This window comes from Eulemur rufifrons, chromosome 18 (assembly GCF_041146395.1).
Source record: "Eulemur rufifrons isolate Redbay chromosome 18, OSU_ERuf_1, whole genome shotgun sequence".
In the NCBI taxonomy this organism is placed as follows: domain Eukaryota; kingdom Metazoa; phylum Chordata; class Mammalia; order Primates; family Lemuridae; genus Eulemur; species Eulemur rufifrons.
Genome location: NC_091000.1, coordinates 20861610 through 20878308, shown reverse-complemented (window position 1 = coordinate 20878308; position 16699 = coordinate 20861610). Strand labels below are relative to the sequence as shown.

At 40.8% G+C, this 16699-nt stretch overlaps 1 long non-coding RNA gene across 1 annotated transcript in view; it reads right to left on the bottom strand.

Moving 5' to 3' along the window:
* LOC138399025 (uncharacterized) overlaps nt 1-15016 on the bottom strand; it is a 30563-nt gene extending 15547 nt beyond the window's left edge. Inside the window, exons 1-2 of the long non-coding RNA XR_011236078.1 lie at nt 14896-15016; nt 11363-11576 (exon numbers count right to left, since the gene is read on the bottom strand). This is a non-coding gene — a long non-coding RNA (uncharacterized lncRNA). The remainder of the gene's footprint in view (nt 1-11362; nt 11577-14895) is intronic.
* Nucleotides 15017-16699: the final 1683 nt, after the last annotated feature.

Here is a 16699-nt window from a genome sequence, read left to right as displayed (position 1 = left end):
ACTTGCAACTTTTTTTAGTAATAATGATACAGAGAAATTCAAATTGTTGGTGCCCTTTTTTTTTCTCTCAAGAAAAATGTTCTTATAGTATTAAGCTTAGCATTAAAGATTAAATTAAAAGTTTATGTGTGTTTACAAACTTTCTTGACCGGCAATACCAGTGGTGCAAGCATCCTATAATACATAAAGTGGATATCTCAGATTAATTTTTGATCTCTTACCATTTCTTACTGAATAGTATTAAGAATATTCAAAGTGTGATGAGCAAAGCCAAGCCCAGAGGACCTAGTTTTAAGTTGGATTTGAACCAAGTGAAGTCAGTCTCTCTACCTTAGTCACAATTGAGTTGTTGGCTTGTATTAATAGTTACAGAATGTAGCCAGCCCTCAACATGTAATTGGTCATTTAAGAGAATTTTAATAGACAATGTCCTTGGATTTAGTGGGTAATTTTTTCCACAAACATAGGAAACTGTAACATACAAATGTTTTTGCTCTAGTGTGTACCAAAAGCCTTTAAAATGTGTATGCCTCAGTATGTGTAACAGACTCAGCAATTTCATTTATAGTAATTTTTCTAAGGAAATAAAGATGCAAGGAAATATACAAAATTGTAAGTATAAGAATGTTCATCACAACATTGGTTATAACAGTGAAAAAAGTGAATAGTGTAAATGTCCATCAATGAAATAATTAACATATTAGGATGCAGTCGGGTAATGCAATACTGTATTAGCCTGGATTCCAGCCAGAAAGCAGAGGCCAAGGGCACGCATGCAGGTAGTGTATTTTGGGAGGTGAACCCAAGGAAAAGTAGTGAGGGACCAGGAGGAGTGGGAACAGGGAAGAAAGAAAATCCAAGGTGCATTATCAGAAACTACGGGAAACTGGAGCTTGATCCAACTGGGGGCCTCTGAATTGTCAGCCTCAGAGATAGAATTGGGGAGCATTTAGTCACCGTCTCCCATCCCCTGTTGGTCAAGTGTTTTCCCTGAGAAGATTAACACCCTCACACTTCCAGGTCTGCACACACTCAAGTGCTAAATGGGTCCCCACAAGTTTTCCACTTGTGGCGTGAAGAGCCCCAGGGTAGAACCTGACAAAAACATGGCGCAGCTGAAGCAGGTAGGCATAAGGTAACCCCTGTGCAATGGCCGGGGTAAAACTGGGGCTGAAAGGACGTGGAGCGTGAGAACAAGAAGTGTCCAACATAAATACCACGTGCCACGAAAGTGGTGATGTGGTTCTATCATCTGTTCTACCTTGATAAGGAGTAACAGAACTTACAAAAGACTGAATAGTATAATACCATTCGTTTTAGTTAGCTGGCTTTATTTTCTAGTAACAGAGTCCCTCAAGGTAGCTTTTAAAGGGGAGGGGTGGTTTAATGAAAGAATCAACAGAGCAAAAAGGGAAATGGAGATCTCAGAGGAACCATGGTACAGACAGCCCTGTACCATGGGCAGGGGGTGGAGGGGGGGCATGGAAGCCACCAAACATGGAAACAGCTCAAATACCGGGTACTCTCTCCATGTCACTCACACCCTAGTTCTGCGGTTCCCTCCCTCTTGGCTGGCTCCCTCAGCCTGTCCTCTCCACCTCTGAATCTCTGCTTCCTCATCTGAGGGGTGGTTCCTGCTTCTTCACAGCCTTGGGCTGTGCGCACATTTCCCAGCAGAGCTCTCAGTGCCGGCTCCCACTGTAAACTCTTTCCTCCCTGATGTCTCCCCCAGACGTGTTCCTCTCTCAGTAAACGTCTTCATCACTCACAGACCATGTCGCTGCCCTGCTTCAAACCCTCCAGGGCTTCTCAGTGCACTGAGAATAAAATCGGAACCCCTGACCAACCAGGGCCCTCAGAGTGTCAGGCCTCTCCACCTTCATGCCACCCCCCACCCCCATCGCCACTACTCCTCTCCAGGCAACTGTGCCAAGCTCGTTCCTACTTCAGGGCCTTTATCCTTACTGTCCCTTCTGCCTGGAACACAGTACCTCTGGCTCTTCACTTATTCAAGTCTCAGTTCAACCATTACCTCAGAGAAGCCCTCTCTGCCCAGCCTAGCTAAAGTAGCTCACTGTCCCAACAACTTCCTGTCAAATTGCCCTGTTTTAATTCTTTCAGAGCACTTTTCATCATTTGTCCTCCTTTCCTTGTTATCTGCAGTACCCTGGACAGTGCTGGGCATACGTTAGGTCCTCAGTGACAACTGAATGAACGCTCGGGGATTCGTGGTGCAGGTTCCCCACAGGAGAAAGCTCATTGGACCAGCTTGTTCTTTTTACAACATCACATCACAGTCGCCAGCTGATTTATGGCCAACCTTTGAGCCAAGAACCCTGTCCTAGTTCAGTAAATTATAACAAGGTGGGCATAAGCCACCTTGTCCCACCCCTTCAGCAGGGATGATGGGCAGACAAGCAGAGTTACCAAAAGCTCTAACGCAAACTCTTTTGGGTGTATAATCTTTTATAAACCTGTAGATCCAATTCATCCAGTTTCAGAGAAATATTAGAGCACTATTCTCTTGCCCTCCTCAAAGAATATTAAAAGAGAATCCAAACACATAATCTAGAGAAACACATTAAAATTTCTTGCCTTGCCACTTTATGCTCAATCTACTGAAATTCTCTGGAGACTCTCTTTTTCGAACCCCAAGAAACCCTCATATCCATGCAGGTGTCTCACCCTCTCTTCCTCCTCTTGCTGCTTCTTTCTCACCCCTCATTCCTCTCACCCCTAAACAGATTTTCTCCCATCATGTGACACACACTGATGTGTAGTATCCTAAGAAGTATAGGATGTCTTCCTCTTTCACTCTCTTTTTCTCAAAGACAACTCATCCAGTTCCTGTGCTCCCTGTCTCTGTCACCCACTCCCCTCCTCATCTTTGTTTGGAGGGTTGGGGAGGAGCCTTCATAAATCCACCTGTTTTTGTTCCCATTATACAGGGCCCAAATAAAGGGCTCATATTCAGTTCCTATATCCCAGTATAGTTGTGCTGGTTGTTTATGGCTGGCATCCAGTCTGATTGGTACCTGAATATGCCATTTCATTTGTCAAATATTTTTAACATCAACTGTATATACACACACATGCATACATACATGCACATATACATACACATGCATATATGTATTGTGCATTTATGGAGAGGAAGAAGAGACAGGTAAGGAAAGAGAGGAAGAATCAGAGAACAAGAACCTGTACCGCAGCCCGTGGAGGAAGCTGTAACTGTCATTGCATGCACGAATACACAGTTTATGTATACAGTAGCAATACTCACACACAGAAGAACTCCCTTCAGCCCAGGGCCAGAAATAACGCTTTCTTCTTTTGGTCTAAATATAGAATGTGGTTAGCAAAAGGATAGGACAATTTAAAGAAATTTGTTCTCTCCATCTCCAAAGAATGTGCATTTCCCAAGAGAAAGGTATAGAACATAGCTCATTAATATGTCTTTCTAAACTATATCAAAGCAGTCAGGTGCTCAGACCCTCATCATTGAATACACGAGAGCCAGGAAACATAAAGCTCTCACAGCTGCACCAACTTTAAGAATCAGAATGATGTCCCAGACCATAACAAATCTGAAGGAGAGAACCTTTTTTGTTCATCTTTACATGTCCCGGCACATAATAAACACATTAGTAAATGTTCTGTCAAAATCTTAAGTGCTTTTATTAAACACAACTTACAGCTGATATCTGTTGTTTGGGTCCCTATATTTATCATGACTCCCTTTAATGGAACTGCTTTCCCACCAGTCTCGGGCCATGTGGTTTGGATGGCTTATCAGACTCTTAAATCTAGTGTGAGCCAGGACTAGACTAAGTTAATCAGTAGATTCAATCATCTTACACAAAGTAATTGATTCAAGTATGGGCATATGACCCAGTTTTAGGCCATTGACGGCCAAATGCAGGGCTTTTGCTCATCTGCTGAAAGTGAGAGGTCCTCTCTTCCCCAACAGACTTGAAATCCTGGGAGTGAGAAGTCCTGGGAGGCTATAGCCCTCATACAACATGTCAACATGTTGGCCCCATTCTTAGGCAAGTAGATCCTGTCTAAGAATGGGGCCAACATGTGGAAGCAAGGGAAACTGAAGTGAGACCCGGTCCTGGAGATGTTTCCAGAGCACCTGTGTCAAGCAACAGGTAAGCCAGCCTCCTCACTGGACTTGCCAGCTACAAAAGCCAGTAAATCCTCTTCTTGATTAAATCCATTTAAGTTGAGCTTTCCTCGCTTTTAACCAAATGAAACTTAATTGATACACTGTTTACCACATACAGATGCCATTTCATTTCTATGCTTTCCTCCAAGAATATACAGAGAGCAGAGCCCATCAGAAATAAGCCTTGCCAATAAACTATTCTGAAAGGGGGGCATCTTACCTGGTTTTGACCACTCTGGACTGCTAAATCTTGAGTTTAATTAATTAAGTTGGATCTTGACAGTGCAGATAATAAAGACCTTACATGATTCTTAATTTCAGAACTTCATAAAGACAGACTTGTTGACAATGATAACCCACCTTATACAATGAGAACTATAAACATGTTACTATACAGTTAATGTAAATAGTTACATACCAACTGCAAATGCAATTCTAATGCTAAATAAATTTTCAATTCCAAGCTCACTAGGGAATTGGTTTTCTTAAAAATGTTAACTAAACTTGGCTACCAAAGCAGTCTCTATTTTTGTCCAGATTTCTCTTTTCCTTGCAGTGTCCAGGTCAATCCTCCACCCCTCTCTTATTGGGTCCGGAGCGGGGACACTGCTTCCCTGTATCGGGCCCTTATTCACGTCCACTGCAGTTGTTTGCAGTTCTATCCACAGTGCCTCCAAATTCACTTTAAAATACCAAGTCCTTATTAATAACACTCCTAAAAAGGTCTCACCAGGCTTTCCTAGTACTTCAGACAATTTTTAGCTCTATAGTTCTTCCCAATTTAAAAACAAAATGAATTTCACAAACAGAATTGAAATGTCAAATTTTACTACCATCTGGATTTAAAGACTGCAAGAAAAACTAGGTTTGGGTTGTTTTATTTTTGTAGCCAAAGTGAATGTATTACAGTACATTTGTTTTCAGACCATTTACCGCTCTATCTCTATGCATTTCACTCTAGGGGAATAAGGTATTCAAGAGAAAAAGAGGAAACCATCCAGAAAATTCTAAGAGGACTCTATAAAATTTGGTAGTTGTATTCGATATCATGGAAGAAAAATCTTCCAATTCCTCTTCATCATCGTCATGAGGATAAACCCGATCTGCTCACTGCACCGAATTTAGAACCGTGAATGTGAGTTAACAACTTGGCTCTGCTCCTCTGGGGGCTTACAATCTGATATATGCAGAGACATAAAGGATATACGGGCAACTTAACAAAGGCTTTATGGTCCATCCATTTAAAGCACAATGCAGCTCCAGTGCCTCCAGGGTGGGAGAAAGAATGGCAGCCTCTGAGATAGGCAGGTGGGATAGATCTGACATGGAGGAGGGGTGACAGTGTCCCGTGAGCTGTGACACATGCAAAAGGTAGCAGTGCAATTTCATATACTGGAAGAGCCCCTACAGCATGCATCAGTCAACTCTCTCAAGAACCCCAAAAGGGTCAACCAAAAAAAGACTGGTCAAAGACTACCCACCTAATTTTAGAGACATGGAAACTTAGACCCTGAGAAGTAATGATTTGGCCTAGGTGACTTGTGAGAAGCAAAGCCAGGACCTGTGCCTCAAAATGCTACATTGGCTTTTGGCCAATATTCCCTGGATGGAAACCTGGTTTCTCCCCAACTTCATGCAATCCTCATGCACTCAATTTACTCAGCCCCAATGAATGATCCTACTGTGCTCCATGCATTGTGCTAGAAGCTGGGGATAGAGCAGTGAAAAAGACAGACAAGATTCCTGCCCCCATTGACCATACATTTAGCATAAAATATAAGTTTTTTTTTTAATTTTGCAATTTTTATTGTGGCAAAATATACAAAACAGGAAATTTACCATTTTAGCCATTTTTAGATGTGCAGTTCGGTGGCATTAAGTCCATTCACATTCTTGTGCAGCCATCACCACCTTCTAGCTCCAAAACCTTTTTTAACTTATCAAACTGAAATTCTGTATCCATTAAACATAGCCCCCCATTCCCCTCTCCCACCAGCCCCTTTCTGTTTCTATAAATTTGATTACTCTACCTCATACATGTGGATCATACAATATTTGTCCTTTTGTGTCTGGCTTATTTCACTTAGCATAATATCTTCATGGTTCATCTATGTTGTAGCATGTGTCAGAATTTCACTTCTTTTTAAGGCTTAATAATTCTATTGTATGTATATAGAACATTTTGTTTATTCACTCATCCATCCATGGACATTTGGGCTATTGTGAATAATGCTGCTATGAATATTAGTGTACCATTATCTGTTTGAGTCCCTACTTTCACTTATTTTGGGTATATCCAGAAGTGGAATTGGTGGATCATATAGTAAGTCAATTTTTAATTTTTTAAGGACCCACTATACTGTTTTTCATACCAGGTGCACAATTTTACATTCCCATCAGCAATGGTTCTAATTTCTTCACAGCCTTGCTGGCACTTGTTATTTTACTTGTTATTTTCTGAGTTGTTTGTTTGTTCATTTGTTTGTTTAATAACAGCCAACCTGGCCGGGCGCGGTGGCTCACGCCTGTAATCCTAGCACTCTGGGAGGCCGAGGCGGGTGGATCGCTCAAGGTCAGGAGTTCGAGACCAGCCTGAGCAATGAGCGAGACCTTGTCTCTACTAAAAATAGAAAGAAATTATCTGGCCAACTAAAATATATATAAAAAAAAAAAAAATTAGCCAGGCATGGTGGCGCATGCCCGTAGTCCCAGCTACTCGGGAGGCTGAGGCAGTAGGATTGCTTAAGCCCAGGCTTTTGAGGTTGCTGTGAGCTAGGCTGACGCCACGGCATTCACTCTAGCCTGGGCAACAAAGTGACACTCTGTCTCAAAAAAAAAAAAAAAAAAAATAACAGCCAACCTACTAATGGGTATAAAGTGATATCTCATTGTAGTTTTGATTTGCATTTCCCTAATGATTAGTGATGTTGAGTATCTTTTCATGTGCCTAGTGTCCATTTGTATATCTTCTTTGGAGAAATGTCTATTCAAGTCCCTTGCCCATTTGTGAATTGAGTTTTGAGGTTATTACTGAGCTTGAGGAGTTCTTTATATAATCTGGATATTAACCCTTTATCGGATATATGATTTACAAATATTTTCTGCTATCTCATGAGTTCCTTTTTTTTAACTCTGTTGATAGTGTCTGTCTTAGTCTGTTTGTGTAGCTATATAGAAATACCCAAGACTGGGTAATTTATAAATAAAAAAGTGTTTATTGGGCTCATGATTCTGCTAGCTGGAAGATCAGGCCTCTGATGAAAGTCTCAGGATGCTTCTACTTGTGGTGGAAGGCAAATGGGAACCAGCACATGCAGAGATCACATGGCGAGAGAGGAAGCAAAAGAGAGGAGAGATGAAGGTGCAGGCTCTTTTTAACAACCAGCTCTCTCGGGAACTAACAGTAAGAACTCTTCTGGGGCTACAGGTTTCAGGTTGAGAGTTGGGGCATGTCAAGAAGCAATAGGTAATAGAAATGATGTTTTTGCTAGAATAATTTTTCAGTCAGGTTAGTCATTGTTCTTAGCTGCAATGTTCATGGCAATGAACTATCAAGCCTGTTTTCCAGCAATCCTGGAAATTCCTCAAGCTGCCTAATATCTTTTAATAAATCCATTTTTGTTTAATTTAGTTGGACTATCTGGAATTGACTCTGTTGTTTATAACAAGAATGTTAACTATCATACCACTCCCTTCTTCTTGACTCCTTTTGTGTGTTGGCTTCATTCTCCTCTCATGCAGACTTTCTTCACATGGCAGGGAAAAGGATGTTAGGAGCAGACACACTACTTCCAATGTGACAGAAAGAAATGTAAACTATGTGGAAAGCACAGATGCAGGTAGGTTGGTAGGTTTAGTGATGGGAAGAAGAGGTCATTCTAAGTTAATTGCATTTGATTGGTTAAGGTGATTGGCTGGGAGTAAATGGGATGAAAGAATGGAGGTAGAGCATAAGAGAGTGAATGCATCAGGGAAGTATAATAGCATCATCTGCCAGTGTCGGATACCATTTGGAATTTAGGTTAGGAAATTTTAGGCAAGTCCAGTCAGCATGGTTGTATGAATTTTCTTCAGTAACATTAGCTTCTCAGGTGTAATCACAGCGTAGAAGGATAATTGAGTTTCACAAGGGGTGAATTTTTTCAGATGTGTTCTTTGGACAAAAATGGAGGCAAGAAAGTTCAGGTTTTCTGTAAGGAGGTAGAAAAAGTATCAGACCAAAGAAACCAACTGGGCAAGAAGATAAATGACAATGTGAAGGTGAGAGAACGTAAAAACATCAGTAGGGTCAATGGATAAAATGTCCCTATGGGATCAAAGAAGCATTCCAAGAGAACTGGTACAAGTAAGAGGGAAACTCAAGATGTGGTCAGATGACAGAATAATGCTTGCTGTCCAGAGATTTTGAAGGAGGTGAGGCTATTGGGAATGACTACTAATAATGTGTCTATGGTGTAGCCATGGGAATGGCAGTGGCTGGTGGAAGTGGAGTGGAGGAGATTATTGGAGTAGAGAAATTCAAGAAATTGAGAGACCAGGGTGTTGCATGGATCATCTGCAAAGATAGCAAAAATGACAAGATTGATTATAGGAATAATGGAGGAAACCAACACAGCAAACCAGATGATAAAGTCATCAAAGAAAGATGGAAGATAGCAAAGAGATTCTGGAAGGTGGCATCTATTAGGAGAGATATTAGGTAGTAAAGTCTAAAGACATGAGCTTAATGAGCTTGGATTTTCAAAGTCAAAAGAAGGACAGATGGTTTAGAAGGATCAACAGGAAGCAAAAAGATATCTATCTATTCTACCTACAGATTCTGAGGCAAATGAGGGGTTGAAGGAAAAGACATCTTCCATTTGAAAGGAAACTGCTTCTAGGAAAGCAGTTTCATCAGGGGACAGCCACAATTCAGTTAGAGAAGGGAAAGCAAATGTTCAGAAAAGAGTCTTGGAACATAGGAGAGTTTACTGATAGAAAACCAGGAATTCCAGAGTGCAGTGGAGGAGTTTGAGATTACACGGCTATAGAAGACATAGCCGACTAGGGGAGGTAGAAAGCAGCGTGGAGATAAGCAACATGTGATAATGACCTGGGAGGATTGGACTTCTGGTGCTAACTGCGGTTGCTGGAATGTGGGGTGTGTCGGGAGAAGTCCTGGAAACCTAGAGGAAGGTGAGTAACCAGTGTCATCAGAGTATTTAGCTAGGAGGTGTGGGCTCATTGATTATTCCTCCATCTCACCAGGGGTGTCTGGGCCTGAGGAATGGAAGATGGCCTCCCAGGGGAACAGCTCATCGTGGGCTGAGGCTGTTCAGTGAGCAGTGCTGGCTGGGGAGGAGCCACCTCTTTGGAAGCACTAGCTGCTGTCGAGACCTCCAGGTCCTGTTCTCTCTCTTCATTGCAGTGTTGTCACAGCCTGAGCACCAGTGGGGCCACTGGTTGCTCCCCCAGGTGGGAGGTACAGACAGAAGGGCCATAATCTGTCTTGGAACAGAAAGTTTTGTGGCAACTGGAAAATGAGATCAAGTGAGGGGTCAGATTCATTATGGGGACACTAGTCTCCCCTGGTGGAGGGGGAAAGGGAGTTATAATTGGTGGGGGGGGGTTCTTTTTTTTTTTTTTTTGGTATTTTGTTTTGTTTTTGATCATCTAGAATCTAGTCTCATCTTTAACTAAGTTTCCTTTCCTCCATTTTTCAGGTTCTATTACCCTGAATTGTGTCTCTTTGAACCCCAGAAAAGTCCTCTTCTTCCTGGACCATTATTTCAACAAATGATACAAGCTAGGTATGATTGAACTGCCTTCATGCAACATTTCAAACAAACTCCAATAACACTTGAGACTTGAGACTTCAGACAATTACTGCTTTCTTGTCACCCTTTGTTCCCATTCGCACCACAACAGAACAATAATAAGTAGACAAAGACACATGACATATAGATGATGGATATATTAGACAGACACAAAGATGGCTAGATAGATACATAAATAATAGATAAATGAGAAAAGAGAAGGGAAGGAAAAGGAGAAGAAAGAAAGGGAAAGGAAGGGAAGAGAGGGGGAAAAAGGAGAAATAGGTAAGATATGCATAACTCTTTCATGGCTGGTAAAATGTCTAGGTATTCTTTGGAATAATCCTCTAATCTTATAAAAAGGATAATCTTATTTAGAAACCTAATTGGCAAACTTAAAGCTAATTTCTTAATTCCTCTTCTCTATGTCCAAAAACTTAGAACAACTCCCAGACAAATGCAGACTTGAAGTAGGAAAGGCCTAGAGAAAGAGTTAGAAGGCCACTCTGGAGCTGCCTTCCTAACCACTGAGTCAGAACTGATCTTAAAAACCCCAGGGTAAGGCTGGGCGCGGTGGCTCACGCCTGTAATCCTAGCACTCTGGGAGGCCGAGGCAGGTGGATCACTCAAGGTCAGGAGTTCGAGATCAGCCTGAGCAAGAGCGAGACCTCGTCTCTACTAAAAATAGAAAGAAATTATCTGGCCAACTAAAATATATATAGAAAATATATATATAGAAATAAAATATATATAGAAAAAATTAGCCAGGCATGGTGGCGCATGCCTGTAGTCCCAGCTACTCGGGAGGCTGAGGCAGTAGGATCACCCAGGAGTTTGAGGTTGCTGTGAGCTAGGCTGACGCCACCACACTCACTCTAGCCTGGGCAACAAAGCGAGACTCTGTCTCAAAAAAAAAAAAAAAAAAAGAAAAAGAAAAAACCAAAAAACCCCAGGGTAAAATACTCAGTTTGGAGTCAAAATCAGAGCTCTGGACCAAAGACCTGCTTTAAATGAAAGCTGAATCCTGATCTTGTCTGGAAAACGGGCTTCTTAAATCAGGGCTAATCTCGTAATAATGAGGAGGAACTGGCATCTTCTCTCAAGAAGGGAGTCAGGAGCAGAGTGTGGAGGATGAGGACAACCACCCAAGGAGCCCTCACTTAGAATCCCGTTGTGAGTTTACCCCTCAGTAGCCTGTGAAGACTTTTCCTACTTTCCCTTTAAATAAGCACTATGCTTTTGTTCTGTGTTCATTCCAGAGACTCAGCTAAGAAAGTATAGACATAACCTAGATCATAAGTTCTGAAATGCTGATGCACTTTGAATTACCCCAAAAGGAGAATCATCACACCTGTAATCTCCCAGGACCCTATCCTCTGAGGCATAGAGAACTTACCTCACTTTATCCTCGTGTGTGATCTCTGGGAAGGTGTTGTTTTCATTCACATTTTGTAAATGAAGTTGAAGCTAAAGAAAGTTAAGTAGCTTGACCAAGTCATTCCATTAATATGTAGTAAGGCTGGTCTTACATGCAGGGTGTCCAATGCCAGATCCTGTGTGGTATCAACTCCATGAACACAACCCTGTTCACTTATAACCATAGGAGGGTTCTGCAATTCAGAAGAAAATGAGTTATTTTAAAAGTTGGTTTGTCTGGGGAAAAATTCCTCCAAATCTAAGCTGTTTTCTTATTAACCCCCTGATACACACACACATATACAACTATTCTGCACTTTTTAAAAGTTGGCATGGCAGTTATCCAAGCAAAATGGAAATTTTAAAAAATTCTACAGCATTTCAAAGAATGTTAAATTACAAAAAAAAAAAAAAAAAAAGTGAGAATTACTCCTCCAGGGCACAGAATTATTTATATAGCTACCAAACTTCCAAAACAATGTTGATGTATGAAAGACATTTCTTCCATTAAGAAAAAGAAACTCCCCTGACCTTTTCAGGTTCATTGTTCCTTGATTAGTCAATACAAATAAGCATTCCCGGCATTGTTGTACAATTGCTCCATGCTGTATTCCAAAATATTTATATGGCATGACATAGTTGAGCTATGTTTGTTTATAGCAGTTAGGGTTAGAACCTCTTTAAGGCACACGCAGATCTGTAATCCAGCCAGTGTTCCCATTACACATTTTCAGGACTTCCCATGCCCTCCATCCTCTCTCACATCTCTGTTTCTGTCATCCACTTGTCTCTTTCTACTTGTGTCAGCATCTTCATCCAAACATACTCTAGCTATTGATCATCTTATTTTATTTAATCTACCTCTTTAATGTATCCTATAGATCTCTTTTCTAATGTGAATAAGTACTCTCTATGCTTTCTTCACACACTTCTCATACTGATTGCCCTGTATTCCAAAACTTTTATTTAATAACCTTTCCTCATGTCAGGTGAAGGCCATCTGATTTCCCAATTATCTGTCATCCTTCTTCTTGACTGTTCATAGAAATGAAGGATTCTCTCCCATTGAGAACCAGGTTCCCTGTCTTCCTCCATATTCAGTCCCTCTCCATCATCTTTGGGAAGATCCAACCTATTGATGACCCTGCCAGGACACTGGCCTTCCTCCTCTTCAATTCTGGAAAACTCCATCTTCACTCCATCTCAGCCTCCTTTCAATGTAGCCAACTTTAGCTTTCTTCACATTGCCCCATTTCTAAGGTATCAAACTGAAATTCAGTTCACCCATTAAGATCATAACCTGCCATCTCCCCAACTTTCCCATTTTCACCCCCACTGCCTTTTGATCCTCACAATAGCCCACAATCCCATAATCTATCTCACTTCAGCTTGAATTGCCTCTCTTTCCAGCCTGGTACAGTGATCAGACAATTCACTCCCTCCCTAGAATCCCCGGCCCCTTGGTGTCCTACCCTTCCCACTTAGTCAATCACTACCTCTCTTTCCCCTTGTTTACCAAACTATCTCTGCCCATTGCCCCATTGCCCCCATTTCTTCACCCAACTTATTCCTTATTTCCATGAAATCTGACTTCTATGAACACTACAATGCCAATGTTACTTTCTCCTCACTTTGCTGGAATTCATCTAATCAACTCACCACCAATTTTGCTCATTTTACATGTCCTTGATCTTTCTGCAACTTTTGACACTGTTGGCTGGATGAATGTTTCTTCCTTCCACTTCTAGCTCTCTGTCCTTTTCTCAGACATGATGCTATCCTCATCCCCTTTTTCCCTTTACCTGCACCTGATGTGTTTTCTTCCGGGCCTTTCCCCTAACTCTCCAGAGCTTGGTATTTTCCAACATTGTGTCATCTTCTTTTCACCTTATATTTCTTCCCTTCTAAATCTAATCTATCTCTCATTTCCTTGTATAGAAAGACAGACTTGACCTAAGTTTTGCCACTTACTAGAGCAGAGTCTGGCTCATAGTAGGTCCTCAGTAGGTCCTCAGAATGAGCTCTGAGAGCACAAGCAAACCAAACAACCTCTCTGGGTCTGTTTCATGGTGTTGTTATGTGTTCAGATGCCACATATGTAAAGAAACTTGTCCAGGAACCAGAAAATAACAGGTATATGATAAACAGTTACCCTATTCTCCTATTCCTGTGCAAATAACTACCAAACCTAATCTGTGAGCTACACTCACACCAGAAACCCAGACCCAATGTACTTATCTTCCTTGATAACCAGTTGACTACTTATGATAAACAATTCGAAACTCCCTCATCTTCTATTCCACACCAGTTCTTCTCCCTTTCTTCCCTGTTTGTATAATGCCACCATTCTTCCGTTATTGAGGCTCCAAACTAAAGAAATCATTCTTAATTATTTTTTTTTACCTCCCTCTCATGTCCCAAAGACTACTTCCACAATGTCCTTCAACATCCTTTCTACTCCCACTGCCAGACAGCTTGTCCAGGCCGGCACTGGCTCTCACTGAGAACCCCACAGTAGCTTCTTTGGAGGTCTGTTCCCTTCAGTCCCCTCCCACTTGAACCCTGCAAAGTTCACCTTCCAAAGAACATCCCTGATGGTGTCACTTACCTATAATAAAGCCTATAGATTATAAAAGCCTACAAAAGACCCCTCATGCTTATTGAGTAAAGCAGGCTCTTTAGCCTGGCAGGCAGAGCACTCCACAGTATGACCAAGCTTGTAACTACATGTTTTCTAGATACGCCCTGTGTTTCTCGCCTTTATGTTCTTGCTTATGCTCTTCCTTTTGCCTGCAGAGCTTTCATTGCCAACTATAACTACTGAAATCTGGCCAACCTTCAAGGTCCATTCCAAATCTTGGAATGTCTTCCCTGATCCTCTGAGTTGAATTTGATTGTGTTTGTCTGTGTTTTTTTATCAGTAGTTCCTCAATATTTTTTGTGGCTCTTATTTTATTCTATTATAATTAAAGACTTATATATCTGCCTTCTTTACCATGTAATAAGCTCTGTGAAGACAGGGATCATGTCTTATTTTTATATCCCTAAAGGACTCAGCAAAATTTTTTGCACATAAAAGGCCATCTGTACATATCTGTTAAATTCATATGTACATATTTTTAAGAAATCACACACTGGAATTCAGTGTTTCTGAAACTGCTCATTATGACCATTTGTCTATGTAGACAAAATGCAGCTTTCAAGGCTTCTTGATGGCATATCTCTTAGGAATTGATAGAAAGACCTTAGAAGGTAGATATTTATCATAGTTATAAAATATCCTCCCCGCCCCCTTCAGCCTCTCCCTCAAATCGTAGTGATGGCTGAGCTTATGGATGAAATGATCAATTTAGAGAAAAATAATTGTTGTAATCTTCTTTCCTGGCTAAAAAGACAAGAAAATATTTCCCTTTCTGAAGAGCCTGGTGTATGAGAGATGAAGAACATGTCAATTCAAAAACAGCAGTGGCAGGGATAATTTGTCAAGACTTTAGAATGCTTTGTAAAACCCACCATGGACTTTCAGTCTTTGTAGTTAGCAAGTCCCAGAAGCTTCATGGTGCAGCAAAAGGGCTTTGGACTTATTCCAGCTTATCCATTGATGGGCTACAAGAACTCACCAAAGCCACTCCTTGTTTTCCGCCTCAATTTCCCCACCTATAAAATAATGAGTTTCACATATTGGGTGATATCCAAGGTTCCTTCTATCTCTGACCTCCTATGACTCTAAGATATATCTCTGCATCTGCAGCCATTTGAAGGGGTGAAGAATCTAAGTACTACGGTCAGGCTACTAGGGTATAAATTCTACCTTGCCCCTCCAGCTATGTGACATTGAAGAAGATAAATACCTTCTCTGTTCTCAGTTTCTTCATCTGTAGAAAGGTTATGGTGATGATAATAATGATGGTAATTATTTCATAGGGTTCTTGTAAGAATTAAAAGAAATGTATAAACTGCTTAGCACAATGCCTGGCACATAGCAGCACTTGATGAATTTAGTGATTATTAACTTAAATAGGGTCGATCTTCAAAAACAGTAAGTGTATCCTAAGAACACTAAGTGAACTACCTTCTGTAAGTGCTCAAGTATGCCCTGAGGCAGCCAGGAAATGGCCTTAGATTGCCAAAGGCAGATGTTACAAATTGGTAACCCACAAGCTGTATGCCCCATGATTATATTTTCTCAGTATGAACAATGTTGTTGTCGTTGTTGTTGTTTAATTGAATAATTTAATTTAATTTTAATTGCCAACATTTAAAAATCAGAGTTTCACATTCTGGTTTCTCTTTAAGAACTGGAATATCTGGCAATAGTGAACCTGCATTCCTGCATAGCACCATGACTAGAGCTTCCCCTTAATGTTCTCATCACTCCCTATCATCCTCCCAGCAGCCTCCTCCCTCTAGGCATTGCAGTTTTGATCCCTGTCCTATGGGATGAGGGCAATTGTTCTTTTCCATTAAATAAAGCCCACACTTTTCCCTCTACACATAGAGAGTCCAAAAAGGAACCAACACATAGAGGGAAATAGAGCTGAAATATGGAGGTCAGCAGGAGACCTAATTACATCATTTGATTCCAGGATCCAACTTGGCCTGAAACCCTTACTTACTTAGATTTCCCAGTTAAATGAGTCATTAAATTCCCTTTTAACTGAGGTAGCTTTATTTGGATTTTATTCCTTGCAACCAAGAAACATAACCAATTCCATGACTAGTGTAGCCAATTCATCCTTGTTTTATCACAGAAATCCCCACATCTCTGGAAACTTTAGTCCCAGGCAAACTAGGATGGTTGATTACCCTAATCATGGCAGAATTGTGGTTCAAAGTCAATAGCTGTCATCAAAGTCTATGCTTTCTACCTCTCCATATCTCTTATAATCATTTCCAAAACTCATTATCATATTATCAAAATATGGACCAGATTTTGGTTTCTAATACCCTTCTCCTATGAAACAAACCATGGCTCCTTGGAGAAATGGCTGATTCTAGAGCTGGGGCAGAAAATATATAAGATGAGCCTGGAGATCTCATAGTATTAGAAAGTAAAGAAGTGTTCAAAAAATAAAATGATGGGACACATTAAAGAGATACAAAGTCCAACTGAGAGAGTCTTCAGAGGCCAAAGCTGGAACAACTTGAACAACAAAATAAATAACATAGTACTGGGTTATAATTCAAAGTATAATAGGGATCCATGAGCCCATACTGATATAAATAAATGGTTGAATAAATAAATGGGGAGAAGGGACAAATCTATTAATTCCAAATAATTTATGTAGATACTCTCCTTTGCAAGAGGTGAAACTTA